Here is a 24,547-nt window from a genome sequence, read left to right as displayed (position 1 = left end):
CAGAAGATGCGTCCCTGAACACGTGCACAGTCCCCCAGAGATAGCAATGATTTCATCAGGGCTTTCTTTGACTCTCTCTTTCCCTGGTCTCTGTTAAGATATCTGCCTCTGTTGCTGTCACACCCGTCTGTTAGACTGCTGGCTGATTGCTCTTTTATTTTTGACAATGCCCAGGGAATAAAACTGTTCCACAGTTTAATCCAATTTGATTTGGGTCCTTTTTCAGGGGTAGTTCTTGAGGCCAATCTTTGACATTTGCCCTGATCCCAAGAAGGCTTTTCTTAGCTATCTCTTTCCTTGATTCTCTCTGATAAACTAAGCAGCCTGTGTTTAAGATTATTACTTTCACAGAGCTACCACCCTCCTCTTAACTGTTTAACACCCCCATTCCAAATCTCCATCATTTTCAAGAGCATCCCTAAGCTTGAACTTTCCTGATCAGATAAAGTCCGTTCCTTTGGGGAAAGATTTGGAGCTCTCTGTTCTTATGACATTACTTTTTCCCTGGACAAAATCTCTGTGACATTTCCCTGGAGCTGTGATCAGGGCCAGGGGCACATTGCTCTTAGTAGCACCCTTGAGCTGGTCCTGGGAAAAGGGAACTGTAACCTCTGGTATTCTTGGCCTGCCTCTCCTGGGTAGGCTCCTCCTCCCTACTAGTGAGCTGGGATGGGAGCAATCAGTGCTCCAATATTTTTGGCTTGCTCCAGCTGGGGGAGTGCCCCTACTCTGTAAGTATGAGGTGGGTGAAAGACAGGGGTGCCAACCTTATAACTGCAACTGCCTGGAATTTAGCCTTTCCAATGTGGAGCTGGAAGGAATTAGAAATGTTGGTGGCCTTCCCTTCCATTAGAGATAACCTAGTCTTAGACTATATATCTATGTAGAGATACCACGAACTGGGAACTTGGGGAGGAGGAACTTATTCTTCTCGGCCACATCCACTTACAGTGAATCATCCATGATGCTGAGCTCAGGTAGGGAGGGGGAACAGCTCCAGTGCTACAGACTCTCACTGTTCTTATCAAGATTTAGTAGATTTTCTTGAACAAATATTTCTTAATTTAACCTATACCCTTAAGACAAGTTCTAAAAACTTTAAATGGTGGGTTTTTTTTAATAACAGTTGTTTTCATCAGTTGTGGTTGTTGTGCTGAGGAGTAGTTCTTTTTTCTTTAATAAATTTATTTATTTATTTATTTATTTATTTATTTATTTATTTTTTGGCTGTGTTGGGTCTTTGTTGCTGCACGCGGGCTTTCTCTAGTTGCAGAGAGCGGGGGGCTACTTTTCATTGCAATGCAGGGGCTTCTTATTGTGATGGCTTCTCTTGTTGCGGAGCACAGGCTCTAGGCATGCAGCCTTCAGTAGTTGTGGCACACAGACTTCCGTAGTTGTGGCACATGGGCTTCAGTAGTTGTGGTGCGTGGGCTCAGTAGTTGTGGTACATGGGCTCAGTAGTTGTGGCTTGCAGGCTCTAGAGTGCAGGCTCAGTAGTTCTGGTACATGGGCCCAGTTGCTCCGCAGCATGTGGGATCTTCCTGGACCAGGGCTGGAACCCGTGTCCCTAACATTGTCAGACAGATTCTTAACCACTGTGCCACCAGGGAAGCCCCAGGAGTAGTTCTACTGAGCTTATCCTGCCACCATTCTGGAGGGAGGCTCTTCTGTATTGATTGTGAATATGCTCTTTAGAAGTTAAAATGTCTGTATCCCCTTGCCATGGCACTTTTCATGATACCTTACATACCACGGAAGACTATTTAGTATTTTCTAGATTCAAATATATTTCCTCTCTCTCAATCCTGCATCTAACATATTATAGCAACATTGAGACAAGTAATCTGCAATTTTTGTGTGAGATTCATTCAGTTCTTACCTCAAAGAGAGAGGAAGGCAAGGAACAGCCTTAGGATGAATCAGGTTGTATAGTAATCAAAGTACCTCAAGACAGTGTTGTAATTCCACCCAAAGATTCCCTATAATTAATGCATATATAGAATTTTGAAGTAATATATTTTTCACTTTTTTTCTCTTCCGGCTCTATGAGGATGAGCTTCCTGCCAAATTTTGTTTTATTTTTATTTATTTTTTTTACCAATGTAATTTAATAAATAGATAAGAATTCAATCATTTTTTAAAAATGTGGTACATTCATCCTTACCTTGAATAGTTTTGGAGATAGATGGATACAATTTATGTTTTAATAGTTACAGGTTACTTGTAATTCATTATGGCAAAAAAGATAGGGCCCCATTTATGGTGATGACATAAATTTTTCCTTCAAATTACCTTTAAGTTGAAAAATAGTTGACATAAAATATTGCATAAATAATCATATGGATTGAGTGCAGACATAGCAAAAATTGTCTCCAGGCACATAAATGACTAGAGTTTAAAAGCAGTGATTAATAAAAGTTTAAAGTTTTAAAAGAACATTTTTTAATTTAATAATAATTTATATACTTATCATAAAATATTTATTCCCTCTTAAAAATAAGTTATATATTACATATAGCCATCAACGATTCTCTTTATAGGAAACATTCTGATAAGTGTGAGATTAATTTAAAGATATAAGCAGTCATCATCAATATTTTAAAAGACTCTAATACAAAAATTACCTTTTTAAATTGTGGAAAAATGGAAGACAGCTAACCAAAAGAAAAAAAAATTATTGAACAAAATTAACAAATTAAGATATTTTTATCATGTATCTAGGACCAACATTTTATGTTGTCATAAATATTAAATAAATTAAGAATTCATATATTAAAGTATTAAGAATAATTTGTGCCACATTGTAACCACTCAAATGTTGTTCTTATCATTTTATAATCAAAACACAAAAGCCATAAGAAATAAACCATCTAACCATTTAAGGAAGATCTTATCATAGACTTTCCACAGAAAGATAGTAAGGGCCTCCCATCGATAGATTCAGAAATGGACTATTTAGAAAATGTTTATCAGACAAGGAGTAAGACTTTTTTTTTTTTTAGCAAGCTATTCTTCCTACAACTCCTCTACCTTCAGTTATCAGTAACAATCACTCTTCAAGATTCTTGAAATAGAGATAATGCTGGACATGTACATGACTATCTTTTTAAAATTTATTTATCTAAAGAAGAATTATAAATGGATAAGGGGGAAGAAATGCAGATATTTATAGAGGAATAAACATTTGGGGTAGATTTCATGACTGCTGAGCTGTGGGAGGTAAAGGAGAACAATAAATTCAGTTTTAAATCCAAATTTTGGGATCCCCTTAGGTGGATAGTGTTGGCTTAAATGAGAAGAAATAAAAGAATATAATGAGTATTATACTGTTTTGTAAGAAGACATTGAGCTGTGTAAGATCTTTTGAGTCGACTAACTGACAAGTATATAGACAGTAATGGTACAACTGTAGGATTGCAGCATAAAAAATTCAGTAGAGCAATCCTGCCTCTGTATTATTCTTCATGATTCCAGTATCTTTACACTTCTATTCATCCTTTGCCTAGCAATGAAGTGATGTTTTAAAATCCGACCATTTGGCTTTACTGTTGAGTAGTTTTCAAAAGCTAAACAGCCACCATATCAATGATTGTGAAGGAGTAACACAACTTCTGGGGTAGTCAGGCAGACTTTTTAATGATTAAGGCCATTAGAATCACTAGCAGAGTGTTGAACATTACTGATATTTCTCAAATGTATTGGCATAGAAATTTGAAATGTTGAAATCATGGGCCTTACCTTAAAAATCCAAATAACTTAGCATCCATAAAAGATTTTATTATGATGTAATTTCTGTCTTCCTTTATAGTCCTGTACAGATCCTTTATAGATCTCCCTGAAATCCCTTATATACAGCCTATCTTTTGGAGTACTGACTAACTTTGGAATACCTTAATATGTCATTTTCTCCCCATTTCTCTACTTTGGGAAAATGACTGCAGCAATCTAGAATTTTATTGTCCATCCTTTTCACTTTCCTACCTCTTTCTCATACATAGCCAGAAAACAAATTTAAAATTAACTCTAATATGTGAAGTCTTGCTGACCTGTCACACTATTATAGAACCTACATTTAGTCAGTCAACCCTCTTCTGAGTTCTACCTGATTACCTTTGCTACATCACTGAACATGCAGTCCTCTAATTGCATACTCTCCCAATTCCAATGAGTGAGTTTCTTGAGGACAGAGGCTTTGTATTTTTCATCTTTCTATCATCAAGGTCTAGTAAGATGTTTTATCATTAATGTATTTTGAACAAATGAGATGTAAGTGTATATATAAATCATATGCAGAGAAGAGATGCCTAAAAAGCACGGGAATAAAACTCCTGAACATTAACTGACATATTAAAATTTGAATTGTGCCTTTTAGTCTACCCCATGTTATGTTTTCCTTGAGCTAATAATGTACAGTAAAGTTTTCCAGGGCCGATTACCGAAGCCTTCATCAGATAACGTAACGCAAGAAGACAATTCAACATTTAAGAACATGACTTTCAAAGAGAAACCACTTAACAGAGGTATGCAGTTATGAATTGAAGACTGAGACCAACAAGTTTCTTCTCTGTTTCTCTCAATCACTTGATAACCTGCTCAAATTGGATTTTCTTTTAGACTCAGCCAGTTGTGGAACCCAACTTTCATTTTATTTAATTGGAAAAAAAAAACCTCAGTCTTTCCCAGGGGTTAGATTCTTCTGTATACATGATAATATATTCTTTTAAATCACCATTTCTCAAAATAATACTTTTTCTACAAAAAAATCCTATCTCTCCTTTAGCTTATTCTCTAATCATTATTATACATTCTGATATGGGTATGTTGATCAGGTACTAAGTTAATGTACTAAGCTAAGATGAGCTCTGTACCTATAGATTTTACTCAGTCTAGAGAATACAAAGAAGCTATTTTCTATTGTGAAGTCTTCTCCATAGAGGTTGTGAGGGAAAATATCAATTTTCTAAGAAATGTGTCCTAGAGAATTTTAATAATATTATGCATTTTTGACATATATACACTACCAAACGTAAAATAGATAGCTAGTGGGAAGCAGCCACATAGCACAGGGAGATCAGCTCGGTGCTTTGTGACCACCTAGAGGGGTGGGATAGGGAGGGTGGGAGGGAGGGAGATGCAAGAGGGAAGAGATACGGGGACCTATGTATATGTATAACTGATTCACTTTGTTATAAGGCAGAAACTGAGACACCATTGTAAAGCAATTATACTCTAATAAAGGTGTTAAAAAATAAAATAAAACAAAAAATAATATTATGCATAGATTTGGAGGGATATAAGTCATCTCCCCAAGGCCAGGGCTCCTTTCAGAAAACAGAAATGAAGTCCATCCATCTCATGAAATAAATGTTTTTACAAAGACAAGAAAAGATTCCTCAATCTCTGAGCTCCAGAGCATTCCTTTCAAGATGCATACTGAATGGTCTTTGGGGAATATCTTTTGTTTTCAAGGAAGGGAAAGCAGCACATGTAAAACTAAATGGTCATGTTGTGGAGATAAATGTTATTATTTTTCGGATGAATTGAAGAACTTTGAAGAGAGCAAAAAAATCTGCAAGGGAATGAACTCCACACTTCTTAATATAGAAGATGAGAAAGAACTGGTGATGTATATTTTCTGTTTTCACTGTATTTGTCTAGCCATTAACTGTTGGCTAAATCTCAATGCTTGATAATATTTGAGTGGCCAGCATAGTTTACAGTTGTAAGTTGATTCAGATCGAGACAGTTCTCATATTAAAGTCAGAAATACAAGTAGAAATGAAATTAGAATTTCATTTAATTCATCTAACTCATCCACAATTAGAATTTTTACAGTATAGCAAACATAAAGGCGAACATGAAGCAATTAGAAAAAAAATTTTATCCTTAAAATATATCAGAGATAGTTGTATTTCTATATTGATAATTTCATGGAAATTTAGCTTTAGCCTCTCTGAAAAAAATATCATTTTACCTCTAACAAAATCTAGAAATACAGCATTCACTGAGCTTGAGGTAAAAGGAAAAGCTCAATATGAATTTAAAGTTGAAGATCAATTAATTTCAACTCATATTAAATTTTAACTCATACTAGTGTCCAAGAAAACTGAAGTAAATATTTCATAATCCTTATCATTATGTCTTGCTTTGGATGTAGAACTAATTTACCGTTATTCTTTCAAAAATATATATATTCTTACATTCCAGGTTAATATCTGCTCATAGATAAATAGACACTAAGAATCACTCAGTTTTCTGTACTAATCCAATTACCTATATCCTTGACTTTTAACAACTCATAAATAGCTATAAAAATATGAACTTGGAAACCATCAAGAAAACAAAGCAAATCTGAACCTGAAAAGAAGACATTCATAGAGTCTGAAATAAACTTCTTTTGACTCCAATAGAAAATGCATGTAGGTAATGAATGTTAACTAGACTTTTGTGGTAATCATTTTGCAATACATACAAATAGCAAGTCATTATATTGTACACCTGAAACTAATATAACCTTATGTCATTTATATCTCTAGTAAAAAAAAGAAAAGAAAACTGTTGTTGATAGGGTAAATTTTAAAATTTGACTTTATTTACAGACAGGTTAGAGAGTTTATATGAAAATATAACATATTTAAAAGTAGCCAGGTAAGGGAGCAAATATAAAATGTGTCTCTGTCCAACATAAATTAATAATCACATTTTAGTGAGAAAACCCCTTATAGCTTTCTTAGGTACGAACTATAGAATTTATATGGATAATGACCAGATTTTCAGAAGTATTTATACTATACTCTACCACCCAGAATTATTATAGAAACATTAGGAAAGAGGCGAGAGGTGTTAGCCCATGGAACATTTGGCTTTTCCTATGAGTGTCTGTACCTTAACTTTGTTTACCCGAAGCCTTTTTATAGAATTTTACAGAATTTCAAAGGAACATTGTAAAATATGTCATATTCAATAATCCTCTTACTTTATCCACTGTATCTTTTGACATAAGAAATCTTAACTTGGCGTCCATAGATATACAGAGGGTCCAGGAATTAGTTTCAGAGTCTAGAAGCCCTGATCTTTCATGCAGGGTATCTTCATCAAGAAATAAAAGCATTGGGACTTCCCTAGAGGTCCAGTGGTTGAGACTCCATGCTTCCAACGCAGGGGGCACGTGTTCGATCCCTGGCTGGGGAACTAAGATCCCACATGCTGCATGGCATGGCCAAAAAAAAAAAAAAAAAAGAAAGAAAGAAAAGCATTTATGAAAACCCTAAAATTGAATGCCAAATTTTATGTCTAGATGTATATATGTAATTTTTTTTCTAGGTAGATGGACTAAGTTTTTGTCATCTTCTCTATGGGGGAAGAAAAAAAGAAAATAAAAACTAAGGGTGACAAAACAGAATAGGGAAACATAAAATTTACAGTCAGAAACTCTTGCTTTAACTCCCTTTCACACGTTATTTTGTTTGTAATAAAACTGGCTATATTTTCTTTCCAACATATTTAGGAAGATCATGTGAGATAATATATGTGCATACATGTTGTAAAAATTAAGGTACAAGATGAGTATCAAGTAATTTCCAGCCAGCTATAAAAACACCTCATCTGATAGCATAGGGACCACTTCTTCAAGATGCCCACTACACAAAAAATAAACAGAGTACTTGTGGAACAAAATGTAAAACATTCATAGAAATCTCACAGCTATCACACCTGGACCTCAAAGTACAAATCAAACTTTGCTCAGATTTGTCTTTGAGCTACAGGTATAAGTTTTGAAAGGAAATTTTAAAAATTTGAGTCTGAAGTCTAAATAAAGATAGGTAAACTAAGAGAGTGTTAGTTTATGTCTCATTTATGCCACTATAGTTAATAAAATATAACTGAGATTCCATTATTTATCATTTGAACGGAATGAGGATGAAGTTGATTTTTATAGTTTTTGTTATTCAAAATAATAATATTAAGATTATTATTTCATTTCAGAAATATAAAAAGAATTTTTCTCACAGAATATATCCTTTTTTATTGCAGAACTTCATTCAAAGTCAACTATCCTATTTCTATTGGGTTGGATTGTCCCGTAAAGGAAACAGAAGTCCATGGAAGTGGGAAGAAAGTTTATCACTTTTCCTCAAATTGTAAGTCTCTAGAATAGATAGTAATTAATAAGTTCTGTAATCACAGATTCTGATTTACATTTCTGAAAGTATATAGGAAAAATGCACATTCATATATAGACATATATGCATACATGTATAGGCATGTACATGTACATATGGACACACACACACACAAAGAATTTAAGTTCAGGAAATGAGTATATGGAGAGAGGGAGGCTTTTCAACTTCATTCCTGTAATCCTCATAAGGTACCCTTTGGGAAAGGCTAGGGCACCAAGTGATAGTTTCCTAAAAGGAAAGAAAAAATATACCACCTTAACTTTGGACCAATATTTCTTATTATGTCTGCATTAGTGAATGCATGTTTTACATTACTCATATACTTTTATTTTATGTTAAGTGATTGGAAAGAATCAAAGGATGGAAACTGTGCAAGTATAGCAGCGACGAGGATGGCTGCTTTTGACTGTTCCAAATTCATGTACTATATTTGTGAGAAGTAAATTGCTTGTCTTGCTACCTAATGAAACAACAATAACAGAAGACAATAATTTTTCCTTATGAAAACTCTGACTCTTGGAAGTTCTAGACTATATCTCTCTCATTTCAGAATATCTTTGCTTTGTTATGGGCTGTACCTATATTCTAGCCTCTGAGATACATCGGACCCTCCACTTCTGCCCCCTTCACATGTAGATGCCAGATCACAGAGATTATGAGCACAGGCAGGTGGAGTGAGAGAGTATCAGTGCTTCTCATGAGTGTTAGGAAGCAAAATTCTATATACTCAATTTCTGCAAGTCACACAGAGTTAGTAAGCAATCTTGCAAACTTTGTCACTATCATGCACATTTTATCTGGCATTTAATGTCAACAATAATTAAAGTCATTATTATGTATGAATTGTGTACACATTTCCATTTGATTCCTTAATTTTTAGGAGAAAGACAGTATAGTATACCAGAAAGAGAATAAACAGTATCTTGAATCGATCAGTGTTTGCGACCTGCACCACAACTAATAGATTTTGTGCTCTCTGGCAAGTCCAAACTTCTGAGTCTGTTTCCTTATCAGTAGCTAAACTACCAACTGTTTTGCAAAGTGGCTGTACCATTTTGCATTCCATTAGCAGTGTGTGACAGTTCCATTTGCTTGTAACCTTCCCACATTTAATATTGTCAATTTTTAACACCATTTTAATAAAGGCATGGTATAATTTAACTGTGGTTTAAATTTGTATTTCTCTAATGAATAAATGATGTGCACCATCTTTTCATATGTTTTTTGTTAACCTCATATCTCCTATGGTAAAGTATTAATTAAAATCTTTTGCCTATTTTTATTGTATTGTTTTCTTCTTATTGAGTTCTGAGAGCTCTTTATATATTTTAAATACTGATATTTTATCCAACATGTGTTTTATAAAAATTGTCTTTCAGCCTTACATTGTATTCTCTTAACATTGTCTTTAGAAGTTTTTAGAAGTTTAGATGAGCACAAGTTTGCAACTTGATGAAGTGCAGTTAATAATTTTTTAAATCATAATTTATGTTTTTGTATTTTAAGAAATTTTTAATTAACCTGAAATTGAAGGTGTTTTTCCTATGCATTCTTTAAGAAACTCTAAGCTTACATTGAATTTTGTACTCCATTTCAAGTTAATTTTTGTATATGGTGCAAAGTATGGATTGAGTGCCTTTCTAAAAAATGTTTGCATAGAGATGTCTAATTATGCCAGCACCACATTTTGAAAACTGTACTCTTCTGTTGAAATATCATGGCACTTTTGTCAAAAATAAATTGGCCAATATGCATGGATCTATTTCTAAACTCTCTATCCTGCTCCATTGATCTGAATATCTATCTTCTTTCACCAAAATCTTGATTATTGTGACTATATAGTAAGTCTTGAAGTAATGTGAGTTCTACTGCTTGTTCTTTTTCTAAATCGTTTTGACATTTTTTTTGCAAAGAAAAAAATTTCACTTAGTGGGGATTTTTTAATTATAACTCCATTACCCAGTAAATGGAATCAGAGCTCCTTGGAAAAATGACTGATTCTAAGATCCGGGTAGGAAATATATAAGAAGAGCCTGGAGCTTTTCATAGTTCTAGAAGATGGAGAAGTTTAAAATGATAGGGGTATGTCAACAGGGTTGAGGAACTAGTAAAGGAATTCCCAATGGCGAAAGCTGGAACAGTTTAAGCAGCAAAAACAAACAAAAAAAAAGGTAGTGTTGCATTATAACCCAAAATATAAAATAAATATCCATGAGTCCATAGTAGTATAAATGATTGAATACTTAAATAAATGGGGGAGATGAGACAAATCTCCAGTGCAGAATAATTCCAAATAAATTATGTAGATGCTCCTGCCTGAAGATGTTGGGACCTAACTCCTTACTCCTTTTAAGTGTTTACTGCACATAATGATTTCCTTCCAAAGAAATTATTATAGAATCATATGGAAAGGGGAAAAAAGAGTAACTTTAGAGTGGAAAACCTGACAGACACCTCCTCAGTGAGCAAAGGTGACATCAACAGTGATAAGTCATATTCACAGTTTGTTCTCTTGATATGAAATGACAAAAATGGCACTCTGTGGTCCTGCTCAAAACGTATAACCCCATCCTACTCATGAGAAAAATGTCAGATAAATCTCAATTGAGGGATATTCTAAAATATACCTACCTAGCGCTCCTCAAAATTATCAGGATCATCAAAAACAAGGGAAGCCTGTAACAGCCACGGGGAGCCTAAGGAGACATGCCAACTAAACGTAATGTGGTAACCTGGATGGGATCCTGGAATAGAAAAATGACATAGGTAAAAAATTAAGGAAGCATGAATAAATTATGGATTAAGGTTAATAAAAATATATCAGTGTTGGTTTATTAATTATAACAAATATGCAATACTAGTATAACATGTATTACAGAGGAACTGAGTGCAGAGTATATGGGAATTCTACACTACCTTCAAATTTTTCTGTAAATGTATATTGTTCTAAAAACTAAAGTGCATTTAAAAAAATATCAGTGTGTAAATTTCTACAGAATAAAAGCGTACTGGGTTTCTGATTTTTTTTTTTTTTTTTTTTTTTTTTTTTGCGGTATGCGGGCCTCTCACTGTTGTGGCCTCCCCCACTGCAGAGCACAGGCTCCGGACGCCCAGGCTCAGCGGCCACGGCCCACGGGCCCAGCCGCTCCGCGGCACGTGGGATCCTCCCGGACCGGGGCACGAACCCGTGCGCCCTGCATCGGCAGGCGGACTCTCAACCGCCGTGCCACCAGAGAAGCCCTGGGTTTCTGATTTTGATTGGCTTAAATTTATAGATCAATTAGGGGAGAAGAGGAATCATCATAATATTTAGACTTCCAGTTCAGGAACATGGTTTATTTATCAATTTATTTGGCTTCTTCAATTTTTCTCACTAGTGTTTTATAATTTTCAGCATACAAATGGTGCACATATTTTGGTACATTTATACTATCAAATTAATGTTTTTGATACTATTGTAAATGGTACTTTTTGTTTATTGCAATTTCCAATAACTTAATTTTAGTATATAGAAATATAATTGATTTTGATATGCTGTTCTTGTATCTGAAACCATGCTTAACTTCCTGATTAGTTTTAGAAGGACTTTGGAGAGACTCTGTAATTTTCTATGCAGACAATTATGTCATTTTGCAAATAAACATAGCTTTGTTTTCTCTTTCCAATCTGTATGGCTTTTTTTCTTGCCTTTCCAATCTGTATGACTTTTTTTCTTGCCTTATTGCACTGAAATGACCTCCATTATGATGGTAAATAGGAATGGCGAGAGCACATATCCTTGTCTTATAAGCAATGTTAAGGAGAAAGTACTCATTCTTTCACTGCTTAATATATTATTAGCTGTAGGTTTTCTGATGAGCATATGGTCTTTCTTCTTTAGTCAATCAGTAAGGCAAATCACATTGATGGATAAATTCTGCATATGCAGAATAAATTCCAATCAATCATGATGTATACTCTTTTTTATAAATTGCTCGATTCGGTGTGTTACTATTTGTAACAAATAGTACAAAATGGGTTGGAACATGTTTGATTCTCTTCTATCTCCTGGAAGAAGTATTTTTAAAATTTTTATTCTTTATTCTTTAAATATTTGGTAGAATTCACCAGTGAAGCCATCTGGAATTTCCTCTGAAATGTCTTAATTACAAACTCAGTGTCTTTCTTTAGATATACAACAATTCAGGTTATCAAATTCTTCTTCTGTGTGTTTTGCAAGATCATGTTTTTTCAAGAAATTTCTCTGTCATCTAAGCTTTAGAATTTATTGGCAAAAAGTTCTTCATAATATTCTCTTAATATCCTCTTAATACCAATAGTATCTGTAGTAATGTTGCTCTTTCATTCCTGGTATTTGCCTTTTATGCCTATTTTTTTCTCTTGATCAGTCTGGCCAGAGGTTTATCAATGTTACTGATCTTTTCAAAACTTCTTGTTACATTTATTTTATTATTTTTATTTCAGATTTCACTAATTTCTGCTCTTAATTTATGATTTCCTTCCTTTACTTGATTTAGTTTTTATTTCATTTTCTTAGTCTGTGTTCTCAAGGTGGAAGTTGAGATTATTGATTAGAAAAGTTTCTTCCAATATAAGCATTTAATGATATACATTTCCATCTACACACTGATTTAACTTTATCCCACACAGTTTGATCTCTTGTTTGTCTTCATTCATTTCAAAATATTTTTAAATATCTCTCATGATTTGTCTGACCTTTGCATTATTTCTAAAAGTGTTGTTTAGTTTTCAAATATTTGGAGATGTCTTAAATATTTTTCTATTATTGATTTCTAGATTAAATCCACTGAGGTCAAAAGAACATACTTTGTGTGATTTCGCTCTTACATACTTTGTGTAAGTTTGTTGAGGTTTGTTTTATGAACTAAACTGAATTCCAGATATACCTCATGAAAATTACTGACAACTATTCTTACAATTGCTGACCAAGAACCTTGAAATCTCTTCTTTTTACCTCCATACACAAAAAGGTATTTTGTGATATAGCAAAATGTGTTGGACTGCATATCACTCCATAGCATTTATCATCCTCTAATATGCTATACAAATTACTTGGCATATTTGGTTTATTATCATTCGTTCCTACTGCCAAAGAATGCAGGAAGAAATAATGCTCTTTTGGTCTGATTATTTGGGGCCTGAGATTTGCATTTGGTTGCCAGTCTGAGGAGTGAGATCAACTGGAATTAAAGATGTTCCCTAAGTCCCCAAGGATCATTTCCTGTTCTTGACCTGTAATCTATGGATCAGGTACTGAGAATGAAAGGGAGGAGGGAGACTATAAAATAAAAACTTACAGATTCTTAGAAGCATTAGTGCCATCCAGCCACATCCAGGGATGATTAGCTCCTCTCCTCTCTAACCCAACCCAACGACTGTATTTTATTTCTGACTGAATGAAGGTCTGTGGGAAAATTAGAATCACTAGCATTATTCATAATATCAACAATATCACTTAGCTACAGGAAATTCTCATAAAATACTGGGCATATTTGTCTTCAAATGCCCCTACGATAAATAGAGCAGGCACTAATTTCTTCATTGTGAAGAGAAGAAATGAAACTGGAAAGGCCTCATGAACGAATCACTCAGTTCTTCATGTCTGGATGAAAGATATAAAGGAAGGGACGTGATGGACTTTAAAAAAAAAAATCACCATGTATAACAGAATACATAGGTAAAGATGACTGCTCTAAACATAGAACTTCTCTTCATTAAAAGATACCTGAAAAAACATAAAAAGACAAGCCTGAAATCTGCAGATATCTGTAGTGATTTAGTTTGAAGAACAAATAAAATATCCCATAAATCAATAAGAAAACTAAACTATGCAATAAGAAAAAAATGGGCAAAAATTAAGAACTTATGTTTCAAATAAATAAAACATGTAGCCAATAAATGTGGAGAAGGGACAAGCTCACTAGAGATCAGGGAAATGCAAATCAAAACTACAAAGATATATTGACAGCTATTCAATTGGCAAAAAATAAGAATAACAACACCAAGTTTGTGGGATGGTAGAGAACAAAGGTATCTTTAAAACTGTTGCTAGGGACTTCCCTGGTGGTCCAGTGGTTAGGACTCCATGTTTCCACTGCAAGGTGCATGGGTTCAGTCACTGGTCAGGGAACTAAGATCCCACATGCAGCCAAAATAAAACAAAACAAAAAGAAACAAATAAAACTGTTGCTAAAATTATACTGAAAAATAATTTGGAATTATTATATAAAATTGAACTTTTACATACCCAATTACCGAATGATTCCACTCGTAGGGTGATTTGTGATAAAGAAAAGATAGGACACATGGAAAAATCTTGCAAAGAGACATGCTTAAGAATGTTTAATGAAGGACAATTCATAACAACAAAAATTGGAAACAACTCAAATTCCCATCATCTAGACTATGGATAGAGTATATCTGCACTATGGAATATTATGTAGCAGTGAAAATGAAGAAACTATACCTACAAGTTTTAAAACAAGTCATTCTATTTACTTGCATGTAAACTTAAGCAAATAAACTTTCTTAAGCATTTTCCTTGTCTATAAAATGGGAATCATACTATCTGTTTTGGAGATTTTGTGCACTAAAATAATTCATGCAGTGTCTGAAGCACTTTTAATATAAAATATTGTTAATTATCTGTAATCATTATTCCAATTGATATATCTTACTCACTTCAATTATTTTTGTATGGATGCAAATGTGAAGCAACAAATTCTCCTTCCTAAAAGCAATGTCTCTGTCTCAGTCTCTCTCCCCGTCTCTCTCCCTCTCTCTCTCTCTCTCTCTCTCACACACACACACACACACACATCAATATTTTTACACCATAATTAAATTGTACAAGAGGAATATTATAATAGTTTATTTTTAATGCCTAGGAAAAATGTATGGGTATTATAGAGGCACATCAAAATATACTTTATTGTTTCTAGGTCTCTGAAAAAGCACTAAAATTAAATGTCCATTAGGTCTTTCATTTATATATTTTTGCTAGTTGTTAGATGTATACATAAATGTATAAAAGCCAATCTCTGTTTTCAAATACCAGTGGATTTAAGTCACTGCTCTAATTACATTCTTATGCTCTGTAATGCAGCAAAAGACTGAAAATCTTAAACCATTATTGTGAGAGTAATGCTGTCCCAGGACAAAGTCTGTCCCAGAGTTTGCAGAGTGTATAGTGTACAGTTTTAGATACTGACAGCAAGGTTATCATCAAATGAGGTAACAGAGTATGAGTCATGGCTTTCACTCTAAACAATGTTAACAGTTTTCAGAAACTTCAAAGGAACTAAAATAGTTCATGGAAATACAGGGATAACAGGAATAAGAAGATTCACTGAAACTCAAAGTCCAGAAACTTCAATGGCAGGAATAAAACTGAAGAGAACAGAATTGGAAATTACAAGAAAAATGTGGGGCTTCCCTGGTGGTGTAGTGGTTGAGAATCTGCCTGCCGATGCAGGGGACACGGGTTCGTGCCCCGGTCCGGGAAGATCCTACATGCCACGGAGTGGCTGGGCCCTTGAGCCATGGCCGCTGAGCCTGCGCGTCCGGAGCCTGTGCTCCGCAACGGGAGAGGCCACAACAGTGAGAGGCCCACGTACCACAAAAAAAAAAAGAAAAGAAAAGAAAAAGAAAAATGTGGATTAAAAAAAGTTAAACTCCTGAGAGTAAAATAAAACTCATATCATTTAGGAACTGATTGATCACAACTGAGGTTTAAATCGATCAGGAACTTGTAATCTGTATCTGGATATTTGTATTTCTTTGACTTCATATTCTATTACTTAGGTCATTCAGTTTTTGTAGTAAAGAATGACTCGTTCATATTATTTTGATAATATAAATTTTATAAACAAGAAAACATAGGGCTTTAACCCATGCTTTATAAGACACTAATAGAAATAACATTGCTGGGACTAAATATCATAAATGAAGCTCAGGGCCTAAATTGAATCATTAGAAGGAAATCTACAAAATCTGTTAGATTGGCTTTATGTTCCCAAACCTTATAAGTGATGGCAAATGTGATCTAGATTTTCTCTTCCAGGAAGGAGAAGCTTCCTCTGTCATTCAGGATTATGAGTAAAACAAAATCATTTTTGAAGAATCGTTCCAGCTAAATTCATTCTCTTTATTTTTCTTTTTTTTTTTTTTTTTTTTTTTGCTTTATAACAAATTTAATCAGTTATACATATACATATGTTTCCATATCCCTTTATTTTTCATTCTATATTTTCTATGGTCATGAAAGTGAAAAACTCATCCTCCCTTAGAAATGTGATCCTTCCCAGATACTGATGGTGGAAGAATAGAATTCAATACAATGAGATGTTATCTCTTTTAGACTGCTCATATCATAGAAGGCAGTTTTTCTTTTGCCCCGAATTAGCCCCAAGAGGCTAAATACTGAACAGTCTGATGTATACTAAAATGTCAAGATGCAACACACATAATCAAAAGACTGAAAATCATTCCATGGTCCCAACACCCACAGAAAAGCTATTTCTCTTGGTTTCAAAAATCATTCTTCCAGGTCTCTGTTACTCCTATGTCCCCTCCTCGGCAGGTAAATCTACACCAATCTGTATAAGGGCTTCAAACCAAATTGAACAAATAATATTGGAAGAAAGCCTACACAATCATCCGAACACATGTGAACTTCTCTTAAAGCACTTACTCAGGTTTAATAAACATACCTGTTCCTTTTGGTCATCAATCTTAATGAGATTAGAACCCAGGTCTTTGCATGACTTCTTGCTCTCACTCCAACTTTTCTCTTCTTTTGAAAAATAGTAACAGTTTTTTCCACAGCAGGACCATTTTCCTTGACATGTGTCATAGCCTTTATTTTGAAAACAAAAACCACCATCATCCACAACCTCAAGACCATTTAGAGACCTGTACTTTTTCTGTACTTCATTGCTTAGACTGATTGATCAGACAATAGATGATTTCCCTGCATCCCCAAACTCATATGTTAGGAATAGCTCTCCTGCCAAATTCTGTAGGTAAGAATACTGTTGAGTCAGAGACTGTCTGTCACAGACCCAAGGCCATTTAAGATTGTGAAATCTTGACTTCTCAGATACAAATAAACTGCAGCAAAATGGAGCAGTTCTCTCTGAAGGAAGAAATCCATCAAAGTAAATATATGGAAATAGTATTAATTCCAAGGGATCAATTATATATTGGGAAAAATTCATCAACAAGCACAAAATACTCAGATCAATATAATAATCTAACAGAAGCTTCTGTAATGAAGCAGGACCCTATGGGGCCTACCTGGGACAGGCCTTCCCCCATGTCCTCTGCTTTAGCTCTTCTCTGAGTACCTAGATAATAGTATTTGATGCACATTTCCTGAGTTGTTTTGCACATGTGAAACCCCCCACCAAATAGAAGATGTTAACTACTTGATGACCATGAGCACGTAGCGCCAGGCCTCCTGGAGCCTAAGGACTGATAAATTTAACCCCGGTGACACCACCTGTTACCTCACCATCAGCCAATCAGAGAACTGTGCACGATCTGACCATGTATCCATCCCCCTCACCGCACCTGGCTTTTAAAAATGCTTTGCCGAAACCCTTCAGGGAGCTCGAGGTTTTTTAGGGCATGAACCACTTCGTCTGCTTGCACTGCCTTGCAATGAACCTTTCTCTGCTCCAAATTCCGAAGTTTCAGTTTGGTCTCAGTGTGCATCAGGTACATGAACTTGCATTAACACTTCTTATTTTGTAAATGTCGTGTTCAATTAACTATAATCCATAAAATTTATTCGATAAGAAAGAGTGATACTTAGCTGTGCTAGGTGGTTAAACTGAGTGATCCTCAACTTCTGGTACAGAAGTGTTTCTTTCTTTTGTGTCTTTTGTATCTTGTGTATTGCACTTAAAATCCGTCTGAAAATCTTCAAGCCGTACTATAAAATTAAGATTGTGAATGGCTTTAATACATCACTTTATTATGACCATTTACTCTATTTCAGAATTACAAAATAAACGATGTTGACAAAATGAAAGTACAATCAGAGAAAATGTAAGGTTAAAATATTCTGAAGGGGCTTCCCTGGTGGCGCAGTGGTTGAGAGTCCGCCTGCCGATGCAGGAGACACGGGTTCATGCCCCAGTCCGGGAAGATCCCACATGCCACGGAGCGGCTGGGCCCGTGAGCCATGGCCGCTGAGCCTGCGCGTCCGGAGCCTGTGCTCCACAACGGAAGAGGCCACAGCAGTGAGAGGCCCACGTACCACACACACACACACAAAAAAGTAAATTCTTGGGCCCTACCCCAGAATCACCAAATCAGAAACTCTGAGGTAGGGCCCAACATACTGTATTTTCACAAGCTCTCCAGATGATTCTGATGCAAACTGAAGTTTGAAATCCGCTGATACTAACATTGGAAGCAAATGAGTCACAGCTATTATAAGTTCCTCACATTAAGCCCGTGGGTAGGATAAATAAAAAATGAGAAACTAAAAAGTTAAATAACCGAGGTTAACCATAATTCAGAAGTAAGGATGTTCCTAAAGATAAAATTCTTTCTTAACCTAGATACAAAATTGGAATATGTTGAATCATTTATGTGGCATCCCATTATGTTTTTATAGAATAAAAACCAGGCTGAATTGCACTTTATGTTTTTGCTTTCATCCCAGTTTTTGATACCTGAAAAAGGTACTCTCCAGGTCCAGGCTAATAGAGCATTATCCCTCACTTGATGGTAATACACCAAGAGCAGGCATAGTGCTAGAGAGATTCAATTCATAGCCCAGATAGAGAGGTAGCCCTGAACTCACCTTTCAGTGATACATCCTAATGACTTCTCCTCTTAGTGAATTTACGTTTGCAGTTTTTCATACTCACCTAGTTTCCTGCCAGCACCTCACCCTTCTTGGGCCACCTTCACTGGTTATCAATTGGTTAAAGCTCGGGGAATGTCATCATTGGATATTGCTTTGACTAAGTGTATGCGAACCAATAGTAAAATACAAAATACAATTAAGTAACACATAAGCGAGTTTTAGATCGCCTGCTATTTGTCTATGCCAACTCAACCCTCCACCATCATGAGGATAATTAAAAGTCCGTTCTGAAAGGCACAGCAAAATGCTCTATGAAAATAAAACATAAAAATAGACCCAGAGACTTCCTGAGAGGTTGTCAACATATCTAGCCCAGCAGAGGAAGAAAAGTAGCTAGAGGTACCTCGGGTATTTGAGCTAAAACCACACAGGAAGTCTCAACGTCAAGGAGCTCACTGTGCAGTGCTCGGGGTGATGTACCTTTCACTGTGTGAGGGCAGGGTGATGCCGTCAAGGGCTTCCTCTCTTTTCTCACTTTCATGCAAGGTCTGGGAACAAAGCAAAAGGTAAACTTTTTAAATATTATTAATTTGAGATCTACCTTTAAATCCTTGGCTTACTTTAAATTTGGCCCCTTGGGCATGGATTCCCCCAGTATGGTCACAGTAAGAAACATACACGTGAAAACCTGATATTGTATTAAAGTGTCTGATGATTGAAAATGTAGTGTTTGGTCCCAGAAGTTGTCTGTTGTTGTGTTCTTAGAGTATATTTTTTCCTCTCTTCAGAGATGAGTAAGTGTGGGCCAGTTCTTTGTGCTGTCATCTATATTTTGTTGCTTACTAAGTGAGGCAAACTAACATTTAGAAAATCCACGTGCCAAGCACAGTTTTGGGGAATTTGGGGAAGTTTTGGTGATTGTTGCTGTTCTACATTAAGTCACTTCATCTACTCCTCAGCAAACTGGATAATAGATTGTTATCTTAATTTTACTGATGAAGAAACTCAGATTTAGGAGCATTAGGTGACTCACATGAGTGCATATATATATGACTTTATGTAGTATATTTATATTTACTTTTACAGGTAAAGAATAAGTGAATTACATGTACATTCTCATCCCACTTTTCTGTTAATAACAGAAAATGTTTTGTCGAATTCCAAAAAAAAAAAAAATACGGGACTTTCCACAAAATCATTGTGTTTTTTACATTCAAGGGCTATCATGCACAAAATTTAATTATGATAGATGGGAACAAAACCGAGACAGGCTAGATTTTTGCCTCCAGATGGCCAGTATGATCTCACAACGATATCAGGAAATGAATGAAGAGCGAGGAAGTAGTTCAAGCGTCCAAAATTAGGTAGACTTTGGGAGTTTTCCGGAGAACAGTGTGGGGTAAGGAGAGAGCCACTAAGCTCCAGCACCAAGGCAGCCTAAGTTAGGGCCAACTAAAAATTGTCACTCGCCATCTGGTTCTACAAGGATGAAGTTACTAGCCACTGCAGTCCTCACCTTCAACACACCCTAAAAGGGGTTCAATGTGGAGATCAGGAATGAGGCACTCTGTGCTCCTGGAAAAGCTGGCAGAACAGGCCTTCAGATAGTTAGATATTTTCAGGAGGAGAGTTTATGAGCCCAATTTCTTGCATCTTCTGATATGTCGAAAAGCACTAAAATCACTCAGGGAGGCATCTGTTCCTTGTGACTTGCAGTGACTCTCTGCCAAAATGTGAGCTTGACTGCACGTGCCCCCTTCTCTAATATATGTATACTGACCTCCCCCCACCAACTGCCACCTCTTTGGAGCAGTCCCTCACAGTTATCTGAGGGGCTATCTCCCAGGCTATAGTACTCATTTGGCCCCAAATAAAACTTAACTCACAACTCTCACGTTGTGCATTTTTTTTTCAGTCAACATAAGGAAAGATGTGCACTCTCGTTACCTTGTTGAAAGAATTTCCATTCACCTTTCTGCCTTCAAAATGATTGTTCAACGTCTCCTTCATCAGGACTGCATCTTAAATGTTCAGCAAGCAGAGGGCCATGGACCAGACCTTCTGTTATTCGTAGGAAGAAAGATCCCGTAATCTCCCTAACACACCCTTAGGTCTGCAGTCCAGCAATACCTTAACGGGCTATGGGGCTCAGCACTCTTCAAGCCCCAGTGCTTGTCCATACTAATTCAATCCCCTGCTTCTAGAGAGAGGAAAAACTTCCCAAAAGGCAGTTTTTTGAAGAGTAACACCTCTCCAAAAAGAGCTGCCCACGTGTTCTCCTTCTTCACACGTGCACTCTGTTGTGCTTCTCTTCCAGAGAAGAGGGAAAATCTTGTGGAAATCTGTTAGTAAAAATCATTTCGGCCTCACAATCCAAATGCTGGTAACCTCAAGCAACCAAGATTTTTTCATAGCGTTCTACACCATAATCTACCTTAATAACAGCAGGAACAAAATCCATCTCTCACAGGTAGATAATATCTTTTCTAACAGAATAATACTTGTAACCACTGCATAGATAATGCAAATATTATTTACTCATGTATCACGTTTGCTCTTGGAAATTCTTAAACAATGAAAACTATGTACAACGTTCAGTAAATCACAGTCACAAATCAAATACTGGAGAGTTCAAAGTGGAAGAATTAAGGGAATTCCCTAGCAGTCCAGTGGATAGGACTCCACGCTTTCACTGCCGAGGGCCCGGGTTCAATCCATCCCTGTTCTCGGAACTAGGATCCCACAAGCCTCGTGCGACGAGGCCAAAAAAACCCAAAAACAATACAAAACAAAAAAACCAAAGAGGGAGAATTGAGACTATCAAATGGGATAAAGTAAACGTATCATACCATTATTAGTCTTTATCATTGCATCTGTCATATTACCTTACAAAATATCTGTTTATATATCTCTCTCTTCAAGTTGACCACATGTTCAGTAAAGACAGAAAATGTGTCTTATTTACTTTCATGTAACCATCACCCACTGAGATGTCTGGCATATAGAAAACACTAGATAACTATTAAATAAATGGATATTTTTATGGTTTAACATAGTAGAGGACAGAGAATTTTTAATGATGATAAAGCACAGAAAGGTTTTATTCCCCTGCTTTGTTGTTCTCACACTTGATTTCTGCCTACTAAAAAATATATGATGGGGCTTCCCTGGTGGCGCAGTGGTTGAGAGTCTGCCTGCCGATGCAGGGGACACGGGTTCGTACCTCGGTCTGGGAAGATCCCACATGCCGTGGAGCGGCTGGGCCCGTGAGCCATGGCCACTGAGCCTGCGCGTCCGGAGCCTGTGCTCCGCGACGGGAGAGGCCACAACAGTGAGAGGCCCGCGTACTGCAAAAAAAAAAAAAAAGATGTTATTTCCAGCTAGTCATTGATGAAAATTGGGGCAAGGAAAATATGAAGAAAAAATCCTTAAAGTCTCCTTATAAAATTATGCCAGTATGTTTCCTTTCCATATTTTCTATGTATATTTTGTGCATAGGAGGAATTACACATTATTTTACAATCCAATTTTTTCAATTAACATTATGTCAGAAGCATTCCTTATATCATTGAATACTTCATAAAAATAATTTTTAAATTTTCGTATTTTTTCAGTTGTATGGTAATATTATATATATTTAATCCTTCTCCTATTGTTGGATACAAGATTTTCGCTAATATTTGGCAAGTCAAATAATGCTGAGGTAAAAATCTAAGTGCATAGCATCTTGTTCACATGTATTATTTCTTGAAGTTAGATCTATAAAGTAGAGTCATTAGCTCAAAAAGCACCACCATTTTTAAAACTACAGATATGTTTTGCTAAAGCTATTTGCAGTAATGGTCTACTAACCTTCCTAGTAGCAGCTTATAAGAACATAGTTATTACTTTATTCTTATGAGCAAGACATTTTCAAATTTAAGAACCTTAATTTCAGAGCTTGATTTGTGTGATGATGCCATCTGGTGGCCATAGTACAAAATTACAAAAACAGACGTAGAAAAGACCCGTTGAAAACTAATAAGCAAAATTAAATGTATAAAGAGGCGGCACGAAGTGAGACAGTGTCATGAACATATACACACAACCAAAGGTAAAATAGATAGCTAGTGGGAAGCTGCCACATAGCACAGGGAGATCAGCTCGGTGCTTTGTGACCACCTAGAGGGATGGGATACGGAGGGTGGGAGAGGGAGGGTGGGAGGGAGGGAGACGCAAGAGGGAAGAGATACGGGGATATATGTATATGTATAGCTGATTCACTTTGTTATACAGCAGAAACTAACACACCATTGTAAAGCAATTATACTCCAATAAAGATGTTAAATAAATAAATAAATAGGCTATAAGCATTCAAAAAAAAAGAGGCGGCAACTATTATAGATAAGTTTTCAAAAAGCACTCTTGCTATTTGGATTTCTAATCATCCTCAGCAACCATATCAACTAAGGCTTCCAAACTGTTTCAAATGATACTTATTAATTCATCTTAGTCAACCTGGATTTCTGGAGCACTTTCCACACTGTGACTAGTCTATCGCGTGCCGAAGACAGGTATGAGTCACAGCGTGTGACCTCAACGGGTTTATAGTTTAATGAGGATACACAAAAGCAAACTGATCATTACAAACCTGACCAAAGGCTTTTGCAAATGGAAAATAATATTTATTAATATTTGTATATTTGAATCATTCTTGTTTTATAAAATACGTAATATCTCATTGTGTAAGCAGCCCCTAAAATGACACCCAATCATCATTCCCCACCCCCTCGTATTCATACCTTTGTGGAATCCTCTTCCCAGGAGTGTGATCCCCTCTCCATCTCTCTCTCTCTCTCTCCACCCCCAGGGGAAACAGGCTGCTGTGATGTGCCCTATGAAAATGCCCACATGGCAAGGAAATGAGCCTCCAGTCAATAGCCAATGAGGACCTGAGACCAGCCAACAGCCACGTGAGTGAGCTTGGAAGTGTTAGCCCCCTAGTCAAGCCTTGATCCGAGGCCCCAGCACTGACCCACACCCTGAGGGCAGCTTCGTGAGAAACCCTGAGTCAAAGTCACCCAGCTTATCCATGCCTTGCTGCTGACCCACAAGATGTGTGAGATAAGTTGTAGGGTAATTTATTACACAGAAATAGCTAGTTCCCTAATAAAGAGAATTTGAACCTATTGAAACATTTCAACATTAATTTCAACTTAAGTACTCAATTAAGTGCTATAAAAAATTTAACCTTCAATTAAAGAGTCTAGCTAACTCTTTTGAACACCTCAAACACCTTAAGTAGCAAATATAACAAGTAAAATTATTATAAAACCTATTGCTATTCTTGTACTTAAACCTATTCTAAAATATAACAGTAGTTTTTAAACTTTATTGTGTGTGTTATCCCTATAATTTTTTATACTTCTCTAAGGTTATAATTGTACTGGTACTTTCCAATAGTTGCATTATTAGATCCTTTGATACCTTCCTAGTTTGCAGTAATCTCCCTGGACCAAAAAAAGCAAAATATTTCAGGAAA

The 24,547-nt window shown here is 35.9% G+C and overlaps 1 protein-coding gene and 1 long non-coding RNA gene across 5 annotated transcripts in view; both read right to left on the bottom strand.

The window, feature by feature from the left end:
- Nucleotides 1-6,570: 6,570 nt before the first annotated feature.
- Nucleotides 6,571-18,275, bottom strand: LOC309812303. The gene is made up of 5 exons (XR_014295310.1): nt 17,502-18,275; nt 16,916-17,061; nt 13,502-13,608; nt 10,815-10,927; nt 6,571-7,206 (listed from the first exon to the last, which is right to left on the bottom strand). It is a non-coding gene; the product is annotated as an uncharacterized lncRNA (long non-coding RNA).
- Nucleotides 18,276-19,497: 1,222 nt separating this feature from the next.
- The window catches only part of LOC309811570 (killer cell lectin-like receptor 2), a 31,202-nt gene continuing 26,152 nt past the window's right edge, over nt 19,498-24,547 (bottom strand). For 2 of the 4 annotated variants that reach the window (XR_014295214.1, XR_014295215.1), the window contains 2 exons: nt 23,808-23,900; nt 22,125-22,373 (listed from right to left, as the gene is read on the bottom strand). The gene's annotated coding sequence lies outside the window, so the exon portion shown is untranslated. Of the gene's footprint in view, nt 19,575-20,976; nt 21,048-22,124; nt 22,374-23,807; nt 23,901-24,547 lie in introns of those variants that run through there. The other 2 variants (XR_014295212.1, XR_014295213.1) reach the window with 2 other exon arrangements.

Source organism: Mesoplodon mirus, assembly GCF_964341445.2.
Source record: "Mesoplodon mirus genome assembly, chromosome: 11".
Taxonomy (NCBI): Eukaryota; Metazoa; Chordata; class Mammalia; order Artiodactyla; family Ziphiidae; genus Mesoplodon; species Mesoplodon mirus.
Note: the sequence above shows the minus strand (reverse complement) of the source record. Positions and strands in the feature narration are given on the sequence as shown.